Source organism: Pinus tabuliformis, chromosome 4_1 (genome assembly GCF_031772625.1).
Source record: "Pinus tabuliformis cultivar Carrire ecotype Pingquan chromosome 4_1, CPIR1, whole genome shotgun sequence".
Classification (NCBI taxonomy): domain Eukaryota; kingdom Viridiplantae; phylum Streptophyta; class Pinopsida; order Pinales; family Pinaceae; genus Pinus; species Pinus tabuliformis.
Window position 1 is genome coordinate 836,364,180 of NC_142303.1, and position 20,294 is coordinate 836,384,473.

At 38.9% G+C, this 20,294-nt stretch overlaps 1 pseudogene across 1 annotated transcript; it reads left to right on the forward strand.

The window, feature by feature from the left end:
- Positions 1-18,226: 18,226 nt before the first annotated feature.
- Positions 18,227-19,330, forward strand: LOC149178815 (ribulose bisphosphate carboxylase small subunit, chloroplastic-like; annotated as a pseudogene). The gene is made up of 3 exons (XR_016258232.1): positions 18,227-18,491; positions 18,590-18,720; positions 18,835-19,330. The product of XR_016258232.1 is annotated as a ribulose bisphosphate carboxylase small subunit, chloroplastic-like (transcript).
- The last annotated feature ends 964 nt before the right edge of the window (positions 19,331-20,294 follow it).

Sequence of the window (20,294 nt, forward strand, 5' to 3'; positions counted from 1 at the left end):
TCCAGCTAGTAGACCAACTTTCATTTCCAGGATCACGCATTGCAAATAGTCAAATACCATCCCTTAACGGTTTATTCGCTCAAGGAATGCCACTGCCTCCGGTTCTACTTCCCGATGAATGCGAGTAATCAGGAAAGAAAGAACTGGGACCCAGGGGGCATGCACCCTGGCCTGCCTCGGGCAGAGAAAACCTTGGGTATAAAGTTAATTTCCGCAGAAGAATGGACTAGTCCGTACCCCGTCCGGCAGTGGAAGAGAGGGTTGTTCTAGGGTAAAATTCTTTTGTCAAAGTTATGTGAGCGAAGCGGTCGCTCCCTTTGTCTAAAGAAGTGGGCTCTCCTAAGGAGGGGGTCTATTTGTGGCAGCAAGAAGCCACCATCTTTGAATGTCAAGCCTCACCCATTAAAACAAGCTGTTTTGAAGGATAAGTAGGGGCAGTCTTCAAAGAAAGAGATGAAATTGCTGCAACAAGTGGTCACCATCCTTAGCAACCTAATGATAGACATCGCCGAAAAGAGAGTTTAGTTTGCGGCAGCAAACAAAACCATTTTTCAGATAATAAGTAAGAGATGGCAGAATCTCGAAATTATACTTTATACCTGGGGGCATGCAAACCTTTTGGAATGCAAGCACAGGACGACTATTTATTTTTTTAAATTTTTAGGTCCTCCTTTTAACCCTGTAGGTCTAACCCGTTAAACTCGTAGGATTAGCCGTTTCCAGCTTGCATAAAGAAAGGATGAAGGGCAAAAGTTAAAACCTGCCAATTTGGAGTAATTAGTGAGGTATCGCTCCTTAAATAAGATTACCTCACCTAAAGCATTCCTTGTATTAAGACTGGTATAAATCGAGCAGTTTTAGCAATGTTCATGCTCGTTAAAAAATAAACGCAAGAATCGAGCAGTTTTAGCAATGTTCATGCTCGTTAAAAAATAAACGCAAGAATCGAGCAGTTTTGGCAATGTTCATGCTCATTAAAAAATAAACGCAATCATCGAGCAGTTTTTGTGCAGAAGTTCATGCTCATTAAAAAATAAACGTAGATTGTGAGCAATCCTTCCCTAGCAGTTCAAGCTCATGCATAAAAAATGAACCGGTAAACAACCTCGAGAAATGTAACCTTTGAAAGCCATATTAAAAGCCCTTGGTCGTGTTTATATGCCATCACCTCCATCTGTTCATTTGGCCAATCGTTCACCTCCATATGTTTGTTTACCCATTTTGAGGAACAGCAGCGAAGAGTGATTTCACTTAGCCATCCTTGTGACACTGCCGTGATTGGAGAATTCCAACCTGTACCTGGAATCTGCTGCTATCCCTGTTCATCACTCGTTCCTCAAAAGACGAGTCTTCTTTGAGCTCTTTTCACTGACTCGTAAAATATGAAAAGTTTGCCGAGTTTTGGCCTTCCAGCTCGTTAAAGCGACCGGAAAGCTATCCCTCCTCTAGATTTTAATCTTTTTGGACCTGAGGGATTATTGCACAAAAAGATCGAGCGCTTGTTTTGTTCGGCTCGTTAAAGCAACCGAAAATTCATCCCTTCTGTATTGTTTTATACTTTTTCGGACTTAAGGGATTAGATGACGAAAAAGGAATTTTGGAGTTAACTTTTCGTGCCTTTTCAGACTCTCTAAAAATGAAAAGGACCGAGTTTTCCTTGTCGTTAGACTCGTTAAAATGATTAAATAGCGACAAACTTGTCTTTAGACGAGAACGAGTTTCCCTATCGCTAGGCTCGTTAAAACATAGCGATGGGCTTGCCCGAAGGGCAGGTTATAGAACAAGCATATGTTATCCTCCTCAAGCTTGACAAAAATAAAGAGGTACTGGTCAGCAATGACTGGGGAAAAATTGGGAGAACCTCACAGTATTAATGGTAGCAAGTCGCTCTTGAACATGACACTTTGTCCTCCGTCCGCTTCGGGTTGGGTTGTTTCATTCATCGATCGCAGAATCATGGTCCTCGCCACACCATCCACAATTGGGGTAATGCTACCAATCCATCACATCAGTGTCGTTATATGTTCAAGAGATGTGGTTCTGTAAAGAGTCAACCCTGTTCCACCCACTGCCATACATTATCCTTCATCCACTTCATGACCGCCACCCTGAATCATACATCACAGTTTGTTTTCACCTCATCATTATCACTAGCTCCGTTCCGTGTCACTGATGTGGGATTCATTAAGGCCCTCCTTTGACGGATCGCTCCTTGTCGACATCAGCTCATTATCCAAGGAGTTGATCTAGGAACACCCCCCTCAGTACTTTGAAGCTTGCATGCCTCAATGGCAAGTTTCTCACTTCCGGCGACAGGTATACATTAATGACCTTCAACCAGAAGATTTTGCATGGTGGTCGACGCCAAGTCCTTTATTCCCACCATGTAGATTGTACTGCCGTACCTTGAGGGTCATCATCCTTATCGGTGATTCCTCTCGCGCTTGTTAACGGTTTACATTATTGACCGGTAATCAAGCGATGTCTTTCCATGTTCGACTTCAAGAAATTCTCACATGGATCGACTTGTACATCGAGTAAAGATCGGAAGAGATTGAAGACCCCGGATCTAGTTTCATCCATCCGGGTTGCGATATATATTCAGGACATAAAGACATTTGATATGTACATCATTGCAACAGATGATCATCCTTCTCAAAAGATGATAAATTCGGCAGAGAATTATCAGTGAAGGATGATAAATTCGGCAGAGAATTATCAGTCTAGCATCAGACGATCGTCTGTTCTATGTACCAAAATGTATTTATAAAGCTGAGCATGGGAATGCCCGCCTCAGCTAGATCATGAAAAATGTATGAAAAATAATGTATTGTATTGTATCTTATTACAGGACACTTCTCAGCAGATTGAATGAACTTCGGATCCTCTCAATAAAGCATTTCACCCGATAAACGACCTCATACTTTAGGGGGCATCTGTTATAGACAATTTTGTGCCTTGCAGCAACAAGCATGAATTGTCAATAATCCAAGGGATCCAAAGTTCCCTAAACATGATGTTCCTACCCCTAGAGGAACAAGGTCAGCAAACCAACAGCTCTCAGATCAGTTCTCCACCTGAAAACACTCAAAAACAAGCAATCCTGAAATCAAAGCAGGTGCTCCACTGGGTTTCTGCGCTGAAACACAACTGCTCCATGGTGTACCTGCTTTGCAAAGCAGGCAGAACAAAGCCCACCTGCGTTGGGCGAGTTTGGACATGTGGCAGAGTGAGTCATAGCTTTGGAATCTTCCAAAATTGACACTTGGATCAGGTATTTCGCCTTGTGATGAGTCAGAGGCTTTGTTTCTCCAAGTGGAAGCAAGGTTCACCAAGTGGACTCAAGAACTGAAGATCAACTAAAGATTAACTGAAGAGAGAGAGGACACAAGGCAGCTACACATCAGTTGCAAGCTGACTCATCCTTTCTCAATTCATCTATATATTGAGCTCTCTCCTATGAGCTCAAGAGGCTGGAATTTTGTGCAAAGTAATGATATGCTGTTGGTTTCATTCTTGAGTTATTGGGTGATTGTTTGAGAGAGGTGAAGAAGAGCAATTCTTTCTGCTGGGAGGTGTTGCTGGGTTGGAGCCTGCAATGGTTGTAATCCTCTCAGAACCTTTATTTCTTCATTAATAAAAGATATTGAGGTTCTTCTATGTGCTTTTGTTCAATTATATATTGTGATGATTGCATGTTTGGTTTACACTAATCCATAAACCAGTTATGATTGCATGCCTCTTGTAGTTTCCTTCTTTGTCATTGTGCAGGATCTCATTGTAGCTGGGCGAGCAGAAGGACAAAGAGCTAGGAGCAAGCGGCCAAAGAGGGGAGTTTGGATTCGACATTAAGCGCAAGGCAACGGTTAGTGCTTCCTCCATTCTCTTTTGCTTTCATAAAGAAGTAAACTTTCATTAGTTTGTTTTACAGTTGTTGCTAAGGAACTGTCACCCTTAGAGTGGGTTAGGGTCATCCGAGTCGGATACTTTTCCCTACAACACCAGGGAAAGTGGCTCACCAAGGACCAAGTTCAGCAGAAGTTTCCTCATCTCATGGAGGAACTCAACGCAATGGGGACCATTTCTTCCTAAGGGGGGAGGAATGATCCAGGTGGATATTGGTGGCCACCCACCAACTCCACTTGGACCCCCACCATTTCTTTGTTCAATTTTTCAGTTTCCTTAATTGTAGCATAGTTTACTATTTTTAGCAGTTTTTCTAGTCCTAAACTTCCAAAGTCGTTTTGAGGCCCTAAACGACATTTTTTTGGAAATCTACCACTAGTCTAAAACCGTATTTTTCGTCGTAGTTCTCGGAGATATCTTTCCAATGGGTTATCATGCACGTCAAACGGAGATAATATGACCAAGTCATGACCCTAGGAAGTTGGCTGTCCAACTTACCCCAACGGGGCCCATAAACTCTTGGTGTTACATCTCCTTGGGTTAGGGTTTTGGTTTGATTAGGGTTTTCTCTTATTGTTCAATAATAAAAAGGTCCTTGAGCCTCATTGTAAGGTAGTTCAGAGGCATGTATCCACCACATCTCTTCTCAGAGATAAGCTACAATCACCCTAGTTGGTTTATTTCCATTTCTATTTGTAAGCATATTTCAGTATTTTACATTAATGAGATGAAGTATTATTTCCACTGCATCTCTGTGTTTATGGTTATCTCTGTAATTTTTTGTGTTCCTGTTTAAATTCGGATCATTCGTAGAGATGTGAAGTTCAATGAAGAGAAGGCCATGAGATGTTCCCTTGAGAGGGAGCTTCAATTACATGCAAATGAGGAGATTTTAGCTCCAAAGGAGGAACCTCAAGATGATGTGGAGCAACCACATGCAGAGGAGCAGAGAGTGGAAGCATCCACTCACGTAGATGCTTACATAGATGGAAGAAAGTGCACTAGAGAGGCTAGAAGATTGATGCATGATGCTAGAGAGAATGTGGGAGCACCCACATCACAGCGCAAGCAAAGGAAGTCACCATATTGGTACACTAGCTACATGGTTCTAATGAGCGAGAGTGTAGAGATTGATCCATCCTCATTCAAGGAAGTAGTGAAACAACCAGTATGGGTTGATGCCATGGTTGAGGAGTATGACTCCATTATCAGAACCAATGTTTGGGAAGTTTTCCAAAGACCAACAGACAAGTCAGTGGTGAGTTCTAGATGGCTTTACAAGGTAAAGCAAACAACAGTTGGGAGTGTGGAGAAACACAAGGCTAGATTTGTGGCCAAAGGGTTATCTCAGGGGGAGGGAATTGATTACAATGAGACCTTTGCTCCAGTAGCAAGGCACTCATCAATCATATCTATTCTAACATTGTTAGCGCAGATGGGATGGAAGATACATCAAATGGATGTGAAGACAACATTCCTTAATGGTACGATTGAGGAAGAGGTGTATATTGAGTAGTTGGAAGGATTTGAGACCTTCAACGGAGATTCACATGTGTGCAGACTCAAGCGAGAATTATATGGACTGAAACAAACACTCACGTCTTGGTACACCAGAATTGACAACTATTTCACAAGGTTGGGCTTCACCAAAAGTGAAGAAGATGTGAACCTTTACCATATTGTGGTTGAAGGTAAATTGTTGATTATAGTATTATATGTCAATGATTTTATTCTAACAAGTGATGAGAAGCTGATAAAATCTTGCCAAGAGGATCTTGCAATAGAATTCAAGATGAAGGACCCGAGGCTTATGCATTACTTTCTTGGTATGGAAGTATGACAGGAGAAGAGTGTTGGCATTATGATGAATGTGTTGTACTTGATGGAAACCCACTTGTATCAGAACATCTCACTTATACATAACTAGATGAATCTACAGAAGAGAGAACACATGGGATGCAGGGCAGCTCAAAGGAATCAGTTCAGATGTAATGTACAATGACAACTCATTAAGTTGACAGTTCTTAATATGGCAAGTTAGCTTTGCCATCAAGTCCAAAGGGGGAGATTGTTGGCATTATGATACAAGTGTTTTCCTTGATGGAAACTCACACAGATGACAGATCATAGTGCAGCAGGTCAGTAGCAAAGAATTGATGATCAGACTACAAATAATGAAGAAAGAAAAGTATATACGCGGGTTCACTATATACCAAGTCGTGTACACATGCAGTTCACTATATACCAAGTCACGTATATACGCAGGTTTGCTATATACCAAATAGTGTATACACGCAGGTTATACACGTAGGTTCACTATATACAAAGGCGCGTATACACGCGGGATTGCTGATCAAAATTTTCATATGCGTATGCACGCACTTTCATGCACGGAAAAGCGCGTACATGTGGGAAAGCTTATTTTTGGGTCCGTGGTATTTAGACCTATGGTTTTGGACCTTGGTATTGCGTCTGGAGTGTTGAACCTAGGTATTGGGTCCCTAGTATAGGTTCTAAATGGTTTTGGACCATGGTATTGAGTAAGGCCTAAGACTATAAAAGGAGAAGAAGATCATTAGGCAAAGGCAATTTAGAAAATCTTGAATATCTGATGATGTATGAGATCTAGTATGCAGGTTATGGGTTCATAATGCTTTGCTTGATCTGAGCTAAGGAGGAATCTCAGAGTTGATCTAATGATAGATCGGGATCAAATGGTTTGGAATGAATCATCTCTATATGGTTTGATCATGCTTGTTCTAGATCTGTATACTGACGCATGTAATATTCTGATCTGGGTATAACTTAAGATTGAAATAGCTTCAAAACATGAATGAATATTTACAGATGTATACGCTGGTTGACTTTGATAAAAGTGCATACATATGTAGGTTAGATACATCTAAGTAGGGTATACAATATGAACTATGATGTTTGAAGTTACAGGTGGTTCTGGTTGTTGATGCAAAGTCTGAGTTCTAGTGACTGTTTATTGGTGTCAGTATTCTACATATTCAGATTGGTTGATTATGTTTAGCTTCAGTGTTGATGAATGAGATCTATAATGAATCAAGGTCATAATGACTTATCTTTATGTGATCTAATGGACTAGATCTGGTTGCTAACTTATGTATTATCCTTGTATATGTAATGATCTGGGTATGTCTGAAGTCAGGAAGTGCAGCGAAGTTATAAGTAAGTAATTGATGACATATAAGCTAGTTTGCTTTGGTGAAGTTGCGTATACACCCTGGTTCAGCTCTTCCAAGTAGCGTATGCACTCTGATGCATTATTTTTGATGATACAGTTAGATCTGAACATTGTTGCAGAGTTCTGTGTTCTGCTCTGTGTTCTGGTGACTGTAGTTTGTTGACAGGGTTTCAGTGATTCAGTTTTGGGTGATTCAGAGATTGATGATGCTAGTGTTGATTGATTGTGTGCTTCAATGATATTGATGGGTCCAGTATGAAAATTGGATGAAACACGGACTTCAGATTATGGTGTTGTGCTTCAGGAGTATCCAGTCTGAAAATTTATGAAACGTGGTACCTGGAGGAAGAAAGAGAAGGTTTTAGCCTTATGTAGGTCGGCACCTACGTACTAGTACATTAGCTAGTACAAGAGCTAAGGGGGTGGTAGCTCCCTTCCAATAGCAGCTAGAAAACGAGTGAAGGTTGGAGCGTTCAGTAGGCCAGCACCTACGTACTAGTAAAAGGATCGGCTAGTACAAGAGCTAAGGGGGTTGCAGCTCCCTTCCAGGAGAAGCTAGAGAACGAGAGAAGGTTGTAGCCTTCTGTGGGTAGAAGCTTGTGTACTGGTATAAGACTGCACTAGTATAGAAATATTGTAAAAATAAGTTTCTTATTAAAAGAAGATAGAGACAACTTGCAGCAGGTGGTTTTCACCCACATTGGGTTTCCACCTTATATCATGGTGTTCATGTGTGCTTCTTGTATGTGATGATCTTTTCTGTTTTACTACTCCTGTTTACTGTTCATATGGCTAATAATGTTCTGATGCACTCATTAAGGATCAACTAACTAAATCATAAGTTTACTGGATATACACTTGTTGCACTACACACAGTTGCGTATACACACGGTTTGCCTTAATTGAAGTAGCGTATATGAATCTTAATATGGAAAAGAAAAAGTTATATTGATTTGATAATACTGATTCACCCCCCCCCCCCCCCCCCTCAGTATTATTCCCAACAATTGGAACCAAAGCCAAGTTCTTTGGTAGAAGCTTGATCGCTTGAAGGAGATCCATAGATCAATGGGAAAGAAGCTTAAGAAGAAAGCGCCTAAGAAGAAGAAGACATCTCAGAAGAGATATGACAGTGGGAGAATCGATTGGGGAATATGTGGAAGAAGCACTTCAGATTCAGAATCACTTTAGAATGAAGAACTATCAGGTATGAATTTGTCATCCTCTGGTGATACATTTATCCATCCATTTGAAGATGATGAAAGTGATAGCAAAACAACTGAATTTGCTCTTATGGGTGAGCAAGAAAGATATCAAAAAGAGGTAGAATTTAAAAGGCTTACAGACAAAATTAGAGATCAACAAGATCTATTGAACAAAAGGGAATGTGCCTTCAAAAAAGAAGCTACCAAACTAAAAGCTCAACTAGAGGAAGGAAACAAGGTAAGGAAATTATTCAAGGACAAGGAAAATCAATGTCAAAAGTTGTAGGATGAAGTGACATCGTTAAGAAATGAAGTCAATAAAAGGAGCACAACAATCAAGAAACTTAGAGATAGATCCAGTTACTATGAAAGTCTTGAAGCTACGATCCTCTCGCTAAAAGAAGATCTTGAAGAATCAAATAAGCATAATAAAGAACTACTCCAAGCTCTTGAAAAACAAGAAAACGAAGTTCTTGAATTAAGACACCAGTTGGAAGAAGGAAGAAAAGTTGAAGAAAACATGAAGAAGCAGTATCGTGAAAAGGAAGAGCAACTTCAGGTTGAGGTAAATATTCTAAAAGATAACTTAGAAGAAAAGGATAAGCTCTTACGATTTCAAGATAGTACTAAGATATTGGATGATATTCTTAGTAGTCAAAGGTCTCTTGCTGTCAAAACTGGTCTTGGTTTTCATGAATCTATTGAAGGTGAATCTAGTTCACAAAATAAGACAAGGAACTCTAATGCACAATCTGAAATACTCAACAAGGAGATGAGAGGTCAATCCCATCAACAACCAAGGAAAGAAATTCTTCAAAGAAAACTTTTTACTCCTCTGATGAATAATGTTGAATGTTATGTATGCCATAATCTTGGACATGTTGCAGCCAGATGCAGAAATAGAATGGTTCAAGACCATCACACAGAAAGATCATCTCGTTCCAGGTACTTTAAGGGATATTGTTTTTCTTGCAATATGTTTGGTCACAAAGCTGTTGATTGCTACAGAAGGAATATGAAAAATATAAGATGTTATGCATGTAACAAGCTGGGACATATAGCAAAGGAATGCAGGAACAAAGTACGGGCACCATACCAAAAGGAGAAAACATCATCACACTTGAAGATATGGAAGAAGAAGGAAGTACAGTCAGGAAAATGTGGCACAGCACAATGTACAGACATAACAGACTCAGAGGGAACTGAAAGTGTGAAACTTTAGTGCTCTAAATCTCATACGCAAGTTTCATGAAGAAAAGTCGTGTATATACGTGAATTAGGCAGAGCACAGTCGCGTATATGTCTGTTTGAGAAAAGCAGTGGGACAGGCTCAGGAAGAGGGTCTAATATGATTCAGTCCATTATTTTCTTTGTTTGATAATGGTTACAATCTGTAGATGATATGTGGAAATTTCTTGATACTTGTAAGATGTTTAGAAGTGTTTTGATCCTAAATTAATGATGATGATTCCTTGATACTTCTTTCTAATATATGCATGATCAGATCTGACAATGAACAGATGGCACAGGTTCAAGGGGAGCATATGCTTTTAATAATGCATTGTTGGCATGATGGTTAATAGTCCTTGGTAATGATGCTTATATGACTAAATGGTACATCTTGCTATGATATGGTTATGAGTTTTCCATGATAAAATCTCATATGATTCTTGGGGTTACATAGTTGGTGTTCAGACCAGATTTGTGGTTGATTCTCTGATGATGCATATATGGTGCTTACATGGTGATCTTCATAAGGATAAGGAGAAGTACAAAGTACTTGGTGATGAGTCACTCATATGCTACTGTCGTCATATGCATAAAGATCATATAATACAGTTATGATGCAGGATTCCTATAGTTCTTGGCGCTCATGTGGATGAGGATTGTTGATGTTGATGATATTAAGAAGTCTTGACAAATGATCTTGAGCTCAAGATACATAGTGCTAGATACATGAATGATTACTAAAAGTTGCATTGTTGGAGACATGATGATGATGATGAGTTCTTACCTATATGATGATAGGTTGATACTTACATATGTTGATTGATGCAGATGTTCCCAAAGTGATGAGACTTGGATCATGCAGATCTTGATGAGACGACTATGGTGTTTTTCACATATGAAATAATGTGAATGATTTTGTATGTCATATGCAGAATTCTGTTCAAAAGGATGAGTTGATATCTATATGCAGACATACCTTGTTATAGGTTGATGACTTATACACTAATGGACATATACAAGTTGCTGGTCTAGATGCTGTTGACAGATGCTTATGGAGCAGATCATACATTGTGTATGATAGGTCCTGATGACTATCATGGTCTTATTTAGATGTTTGGTCTCTGTTAAAAATGTCATGTAAAGGTCATATCAAGACTCATGATGTAATAGTTTGTCTCTATATATTGTAGTCATTTGATGAATCCCTTTTGGTCATATGATGTAATTTGTACCCCCACTATGCATGGGAAAGATGATGTAATATTTCAGTCATGTATAAACAATTGGTATCTGGTATATCCCCACTTGGTTGGGTGGATGAGTCAATATTGGTATATCCCCACTTGGTTGGGAGATGGATGTATGTATGAGTCTTTGGTGATAGGAAGGTCATTTATGATAGAGTCATGTTCTTCTTGTAGAACATCTTTTTGCAGACCTTGCTTACAGTCAGGGGGAGCATGAACAGCACTCTTCAGCAGAGTAGAGATTTCAGAATGTAATCAGAGGGAGCATGGATAGATTGGTACAACTTGGCATATACAAAGGGGGAGCTCAATCAGAGATTTCAGCAGGTACTCAAGGGGAGTATGGACAGCAGAATGTATATCAAGGAAGAGAATATCTTGGTCTGCCCTTTGCCCTTGATGTCAAAGGGGGAGAGTGACTTGGTATGGTTGTTGCCATCAAGTCCAAAGGGGGAGATTGTTGGAATTATGATGCATGTTTTGTACTTATACATAACTAGATGAATCTACAGAAGAGAGAACACATGGGATGTAGGGCAGTTCAAAGGAATCAGTTCAGATGTAATGTACAATGACAACTCATTAAGTTGATAGTTCTTAGTATGGCAAGTTAGCTTTGCCATCAAGTCCAAAGGGGGAGATTGTTGGCATTATGATACAAATGTTGTCCTTGATGGCAACTCACACAGATGACAGATCATAGTGCAGTAGGTCAGTAGCAAAGAATTGATGATCAGACTACAAAGAATGAAGAAAGAAAAGTATATACGCGGGTTCACTATATACCAAGTCGTGTACACACGCAGGTTCACTATATACCAAGTCGTGTATATACGCAGGTTTGCTATATACCAAGTAGTGTATACACGCAGGTTCACTATATACAAAGGTGCGTATACACGCGAGATTGCTGATCAAAAGTCACGTATGCATATGCACACACTTTCATGCACGGAAAAGCGCGTACATGTGGGAAAGCTTATTTTTTGGCCCATGGTATTTAGACCTATGGTTTTGGACCTTGGTATTGCGTTCGAAGTGTTGAACCCAGGTATTGGGTCCCTAGTATTGGTTCTAAATGGTTTTGGACCATGGTATTGAGTAAGGCCTAAGACTATAAAAGGAGAAGAAGATCATTAGGCAAAGGAAATTGAGAAAATCTTGAATATCTGATGATGCATGAGATCTAGTATGTAGGTTATGGGTTCATAATGCTTTGCTTGATCTAAGCTAAGGAGGAATCTCAGTAGTTGATCTAAGGATAGATCGGGATCAAATGGTTTGGAATGAATCATCTCTATATGGTTTGATCATGCTTGTTCTAGATCTGTATATTGACGCATGTAATATTTTGATCTGGGTATAACTTAAGATTGAAATAGCTACAAAACATGAATGAATATTTACAGATGTATACGCTGGTTGACTTTGATAAAAGTGTGTACATACATAGGTTAGATACATCTAAGTAGGGTATACAATATGAAATATGATGTTTGAAGTTACAGGTGGTTCTAGTTGTTGATGCAAAGTCTGAGTTCTAGTGATTGTTTACTGGTGTCAGTGTTCTGGTTGATTATGTTTAGCTTCAGTGTTGATGGATGAGATCTATAATGAATCAGGATCATAATGACTTATCTTTATGTGATCTGATGGACTAGATCTGGTTGCTAACTTATGTATTATCCTTGTATATGTAATGATCTGGGTATGTCTGAAGTCAGGAAGTGCAGCAAAGTTATAAGTAAGTAATTGATGACATATACGCTGGTTCGCTTTGGTGAAGTTGCGTATACACGCTAGTTTGGCTCTTCTAAGTAGCGTATGCACTCTGATGCATGATTTTTAATAATACAGTTAGATCTGAACGTTGTTGCAAAGTTCTATGTTCTGCTCTGTGTTCTGGTGACTGTAGTTTGTTGACAGGGTTTCAGTGATTCAGTTTTGGGTGATTCAGAGATTGATGATGCTAGTGTTGATTGATTGTGTGCTTCAATGATATTGATGGGTCCAGTATGAAAATTGGATGAAACGTGGACTTCAGATTATGGTGTTGTGCTTCAGGAGTATCGAGTCTGAAAATTTATGAAACGTGGTACCTGGAGGAAGAAAGAGAAGGTTGTAGCCTTCTATAGGTCGACACCTACGTACTAGTACATCAGCTAGTACAAGAGCTAAGGGGGTGGCAGCTCCCTTCCAGTAGCAGCTGGAAAATGAGTGAAGGTTGGAGCATTCAGTAGGCCGGCACCTACGTACTAGTGAAAGGATCGGCTAGTACAAGAGCTAAGGGGGTTGCAACTCCCTTCCAGGAGAAGCTAGAGAACGAGAGAAGGTTGTAGCCTTTTACAAGTAGAAGCCTGTGTACTGGTATAAGACTGCACCAATATAGAAATATTGTAAAAAGAAGTTTCTTATTAAAAGAAGATAGAGACGACTTGCAGCAGGTGGTTTTCACCCACATTGGGTTTCCACCTTATATCATGGTGTTCATGTGTGCTTCTTGTATGTGATGATATGTTCTATTTTACTGCTCCTGTTTACTGCTCATATGGCTAATAATGTTCTGATTCACTCATTAAGGATCAACTAATTGAATCATAAGTTTACTGGATATACACTTGTTGCACTACACACAGTTGCGTATACACGCAGTTTGCCTTAACTGAAGTAGCGTATATGAATCTAAATATGGAAAAGAAAAAGTTATATTGATTTGATAATACTGATTCACCCCCCCCCCCCCGCCTCCTCTCAGTATTATTCCCAACAATGAGGAACTATTTGTCTCTCAGGGCAAGTATGCCAACAAGATACTGAAGATGTTCCACATGGAAAGCATCAAATCCATGGAGACTCATCTAACAGGTAACTGAAGGGGGGAAGATGCTACTTTAGGTGAAGTAGTGGAGGCTATTATTTATAGATAGCTTGTGGGTTCACTTATGTACTTGGTGAATACACGACCGAACATGTGTTTTGCAGTTAACCAACTTAGTCAATCCATGGTTAAGCCAACCAAAATTTATTGGAAGGTAACTAAACATGTGTTGAGATACCTTAGAGGCACCACTCAGTTTGGTCTTTGGTACAAACAGACAGAGGGAGTGAAGCTTCAAGTCTTCATAGCTACAGATTGCGCAGTGAGTCCTAAAAACACATCAAGGGGAATCTTCAGTATTGGGTGAGCAACATTTTCTTGGTATAACAGGAAGAAAAGATCAATTGCACTCAGTTCAACAGAAGCAAAGTACATGGCTTCTAGTCAAGCAATTTGTGAGGTTATCTGGATGAGGAAGATCCTTATCAAGTTATTTGGTCAACATATGGATCCTACAGTGATTTACTGTGACAATTAGAGTCGTATCAAACTCTATGAGAATCCAATTTTTCATGATCATTCCAAGCATATCAACATCTGGTATCGCCATCTACGAGATTGTGTGAAGAGGGGAATGATGTTGCTGGAGTACATTCCTACAGAGGAGCAAGATGCAGATATTTTGACAAAGGCATTGTTAAGATGAAAATTCAAGTTTCATAGAGGCATGATTGGGGTAGCAGATAATCCCTTTCTTGTTGAGAGGGAGTGTTGCAAAAATGCAACAAGAAAATCCTAATTTAATTTTGTCCTTGAATTAAATTAGGAATTAAATTCTAATTATAATTCTCATAGTAACTTGTAATAGTTAACTAAGTTAATTTGACTTAGTTGGCTCAGCTAATTCGAGTTGGAAGTCTATCTAGAGTCATGTAGAGTGGTTCCTAAATTTTAGGGGCCTAGGTTGAGTTATTTTGAGTTGAATTATTTAATTCAATTTAACTTATTTAAATTCAGTTAAACTAGTTCAAACCAAGGGAGGAATTAGTGGGAGATATAGTAGTAGGGTGTAACCTGCAGTAGTGGGGTGTAACCAACACTACTCAACCAGTAAACTAAAGATTCACTCATAATTAAGTCATGCATGTCTGATTAAAGAAAGACCCAATTGATATTGGAGTTCAGTTAACAATTAGTTGTAAAATCATCTAAATTAAACCGATGGTGCATGCAGTCAAAGGAAGGCCTAAGATGGATTCCGCAAATATGGATGAGGAATTTCCCAATTAAATATGGGTAATTCCCTAAGAATCTGTGCAAGAAAATAGGAGCTTGGAATGCAACAAATTTGGCTAAGTATTGGATGGAGCTTGTTTGTGAAGCAGTGAGACAGATTGAGATTGTGCAGAGGTTGCTTGGACTTGATTAAAAGCATTGTAATCTTCTCATATTTTCTGGTTGATGCAATATATGAATAACGAGGGTTTTTAAATATGACTTTCTCCATAAAATTATTGTGTTATGTGTGATTGAATTCTTTCTCTTTTATGCTTCGTGATTTCTTTGATCAATTATTGTTTCCACTAATGAGTAGAGTAGATTCAAGTCACTTTTTTTAACATATTACAATCTGCAATTTGAATCTACAAGGAATTTTTACATGGTATTAGAGCTAGATTTGTAGAAATATCTACAAAATCATCTCTCATGGGCAAGAATCAGAGATAATCCAACATATTGCATCTCTCTTTGGGGTGAAATCCAAATCTTTGTTTGGTGGCTTTAAGTACTTTGGATTTTTCTTAAAGTCATGCAAGTATGAAATTTTGGAATAGAGTTGGATGATAAATAAATTGGAGAGGATTCTTACCCTTTGGGACCACAAATGGTTGATAATGATTAAGTCAGTCTAGCAAGGGATTTCTATATTTTGGATGCACTTATTCCACCTTCCTTTGATGACCATCAAAAAAATCGATGCTATCATTGCTAAGTTTTTTTGGTCATGAGCTGGAAATAATGGGAAAATGCACCTAATCCGGCTCAACTCTCTTTCCAGACCATTTGTGTTAGGTGGATGGGGCTTTAGGGACATAATGAGCTTCATTTGGCCTGCTTTCTAAGAATTTGCGCTGGGCCTTTAATGAACATGGCATTTGGAAAAAGATAATTCAAGGGAAGTATATTCAGAAATTTAGCTTGGAGGATTGGGTTGTTGTAGGGGCCCCCTTTATAGGTAGAGCATCTTACATCTGGTGTAGTATGATGCTGGCTAAACCTTAGCTCTGTGGAAACTTGAGCTTGTAGGTGGGTAATGGAGAGAAGGTGTTAACTGACATGAATGCAATTAAGGGCTTCTTTGGAGACCACATTATTTCACCTCAAATCATTCTTTCTCTCAATCAACATGGAATTTTCAATTTAGCTAATTTGATTTCTCAGTCCCCCTCATTGCTCCTTTCCTCCTCCTGACCGCACTCGTGGAAGATTGTTCTACCAACAAAATTCGAATATGAATGAGAATCTTATATGATTAAATTGCGTGAAGTAGGGATTGCTTGTCCCACATGCTGGATAATCTTGCTTGGGGAGGAAGAAGTGCAACTGACAACATCTCTCTTAGTGAGATCTACTCATACATCTTTGGGAATATTCTACTTACCCCTTTTGATGACTGGACTATGATCATGTGGAAATGTGATCCCTCTCTAAAGCTCAAACGTTTTACTAGTTGACTCTCCACAATCACATCCTCACCTGAGAGAATCTGACGAAGACAGGTTCCCAGGGCTCAGGTATTTGCATTCTTTATGGTTGTGCTTTTGAAGATTGCTTGCATCTATTTTTGTCTTTCCCTTTTGCAATTGCAATCTAGGAGGAAGTCAGTTTTCTCCTCAATATCAATGTTGAGGGGGATCGTTTCTCGATTTTTTTGTGTCTCCAATTCTGGTCTTCTAGGCTAAAAGCTCATGGAACTCTCTTGTTGTATGTATTCTAGGGTATTTGGCGCTCCAAAATTGCCAATATTTCAGAAAATAAGCCCTCAAATATTACAACCACCGGCCTCAAGATCATTCCTTACTTCAATGAGATTAGCTTTTGGGTCCCTAGACCTTCCCACCGCTTTGTTTCCTTTAAGGACCTGGGGGAATCATTAGATTCTTTGATTGGGCCTCGTCTAGGGGTTGGTGTGATTCTGGTGCTTTTATCCAGCTCTACCCTGCTGATGCATATTGATTCTTTTGGCATAGAGGGACTGGGTCTAATCATAGGGCGAAGGTTGTGGCTTTGTGGGGGGTTCTTTAGTGTGTTGTATGGCTTGCCATTGATAAGATCAAGATTGATGGGGATTCAAAGACCGTCATCCATTGGGTATAGGGGAAGACTTCTATTGAGGTCCCTCTTGTTTATCATTAGATAGCTAATATCTTGTCTTTGCTACCAACTTTCCTTGAAATCTCTTCATGTTTACTGGGAATAGAACCTGGAGGTGGAAGCCCTCTCCAAGCGTGGAGTCTCTCTCCAGATTGGGCTGGTATTTTTTGAACTCTTGCATAATAGAGATGTTTTCGACTCGGGATCCTTGGTGTCCTAATCTGGGCTGGCTCTCCTTTTGTTCATTTTGTTCTGCTCGCTATTTGTTATGCCTTTGTGATGGCTTCTTGCATTCTAGACTCCTTTTTTGGACTCATTTTGATGTATTGGAGATTACTTCAATGGATCACTAATCTTATTAACCCATCTTGTTTTATGTTGATTCTCTGAAGGTTGTCTTACATTTTGATGCTCTTTGTCATGTTTTTTCCAAAAAATATGTGGTCGATTATTCTCCTTGGTTCATAGAATTATGTAATTCCTCTTTTTCATAATGAAAACATTCTTTTTTTTAATATACATATCCTAAGATTATAAAACATTTTGGCATAGTGAAAATAAACATGAATTTGCACAAATATTTATGTGAATTAAAATTGGATTCCAAATATTATTTCAATAAATATATTAAGATATATGTAAAATTTAATTTACAATTATTTTAAATCAAACACACACATATCTAGATTACTTTACATTTATTTTAAATCTCAAATTATTAAATACAAAGAAATTATAAGTCTCTCCGTGCAAATATTTCTTCAAATTTTTTGTAAGGTTTGTACTTTAATAAATTAATAGAATAAAAGTAAAGCGAATAAAGGTCTTGATCATGCTCTTGCATTTTAATAAACTTGATTTATTTTATTTAATAAATTAATAGAATATAAGTAAAGTGAATCAAGGTCTTGATCATGCTCTTCACCAAGAATTGGGGTGAGCCTTTGATTTTGATATAAATGGGTAGAGTTGATGGGGTTGGTCATATCATTTGGAGCTTCTTTAATCCAATTCGGGTCACAAATTGAAAAGCCTAAAAAGATAAGGCACTGACAACCACGTGATGTGCTGTTCACAAACTCTTATCACAATTGTGAGGTTTGTAAAGAGTCAGTAGGCCCACAGGATCTAACGGTCCAGGTTCACCGAGAGCTTATCGGTTCACACTCTTCACCGTCGTATGACGGAAAGCAGCGTAGACTTAAGCAGACGCACCATATGTTATATACCCATTGGGTTGGGATACAGTTTCTATCTATACAGTCCGTCTAAACACAATGGCCTCTGCGATCATGTCCCCCGCCGCAGCAATGGCAGCAGTAGCCGCGCCCCTCAAGTCCAGCAATGGCAACGGGAGCAGCAGCAGCACCAACGTGGTGTCGGCGTTCACGGGGCTCAAGTCCACGGCGCAATTCCCCTCCAGCTTCAAGATGAGCAACGCAGCAGCGGAATGGGAGCAGAAGACAACGAGCAACGGTGGGCGAGTGCGATGCATGCAGGTGGGTGTGTGAAATTAAATTAGAAATTGATGAATGAATCGATTTAGTAGCTGAGAAATGGTGTTAGTTAATGGGTTGCATGAATATAATTGCTGCAGGTGTGGCCTCCATTCGGGAACCCCAAGTTGAGACTCTGTCCTACCTCCCTACGCTAACCGAGGAGCAGCTGGTGAAGGAGGTTGAGTACTTGTTGAGGAACAAGTGGGTGCCTTGTCTAGAGTTTGATCTGGTGAGTTTTTATTTTTTTAAGATTGATTTATGGAGATTTGAACTTTGATACTAGGTCGAAAATAAAATGGGTATAAATTTTTATTATGAATTGTGTGTATGTATGTGCGCGCAGGAAGGATCCATCTCGAGGAAGTATAATAGTAGCCCGGGGTACTACGATGGGAGATACTGGGTGATGTGGAAGTTGCCGATGTTTGGGTGCACAGAGGCATCTCAGGTGATAAACGAGGTGAGAGAGTGTGCCAAGGCATACCCCAAAGCCTTCATCCGTGTCATTGGCTTTGACAACGTCCGCCAAGTGCAGTGCATCTCCTTCATCGTCCACAAGCCCGAATAACTAATAGGGCCCCGCACAAACCTTGCTCCTCTGTAACTTCCAGTAGCTAGTTAGTTAATAAGCTAGTCCTTGCTCGCCGCCTGCCGGCCATTTAATTGTTTATGTAATTGTGGTGATTTTGCTTTGTTTCAAAGAGACATGGCCGCCGGCCATTTTTTAACCCCTCTCTTCCTCCTGCTGGGGCCGCCATGGAAGCTGTAACAGCCATGGTGCCGGTGTTATCGACTGGATGAAGGAATGAATGCAATGGGTTCTTTGTTTAGTCATTTAATTGATTGTTGTTGTGTGATGGAAATTGTTTAATTGATTGTTGTGTGATGAAAATTGTGGGCAAGAGTTACCAGTGCTTGTGCTTTGAGTGGGTGGTGCCTGCAACTTCAATATTCAGGTTTTGGGGATTTGAGAATGGCCATTTCTGCTCTACTCTAACTCTGAAATTTCTAATGCAGGATTAAAATAAATTTATGATGTAGATGCTTAATTCAGAGTCAAATTTATAAGTTTACAGTTGTCTTTACTATTTCACAATCTAATTTTAAATTATGAAACATATTTTTCAAATAATTTTAAATTTAGAATTAAGATAAATTTGTTATGTGGATAGGTCTCCTTTTACAATGGAGTGCCAAAAGTGTAAGTACGGAATCAAGATAAATTTGTTACGTGGATAGGTCTCCTTTTACAATGAAGTGCCAAAAGTGTAAGTACGGAATCAGAATTAAAGATATTTTATAAATATATATGGTCAGATTGAAGAGGGAAGGACTAAATATCCGTTTAGCTGCAAGCTCGATAGTCATATAACTTTCAATGAAGACAGAGTGTTCGGAAAACATTTAATGCCCGATAACAGGCCCGTTAACCCTTTCTGATTAAAAATGCTCAGACTATGTTAATGTTATTCATCATATTCTTAATATTTGAGTTCAAGATATTTGGAATATCTTATATTTTATAAATTAATGTTATTGAAATGGTGAATATGTTAATGTTATTCATGATATTTGAATTAAAGATATTTGGAATATCTTGTTAATATACGGTCGGATTGTATATGCTCGGAATATGCTAATGTTATTCAGAATATTCTTAACGTTGGAATTAGTGAATAAATTATTAATTAATTATTTAAAATTAATATTATTTTTGATAAAAACAAATTTTTTTAATGTTGAAATTAATGAATAAATGATTATAATTATTTAAAATTAAATATTATTTTTGATAAAAATAAA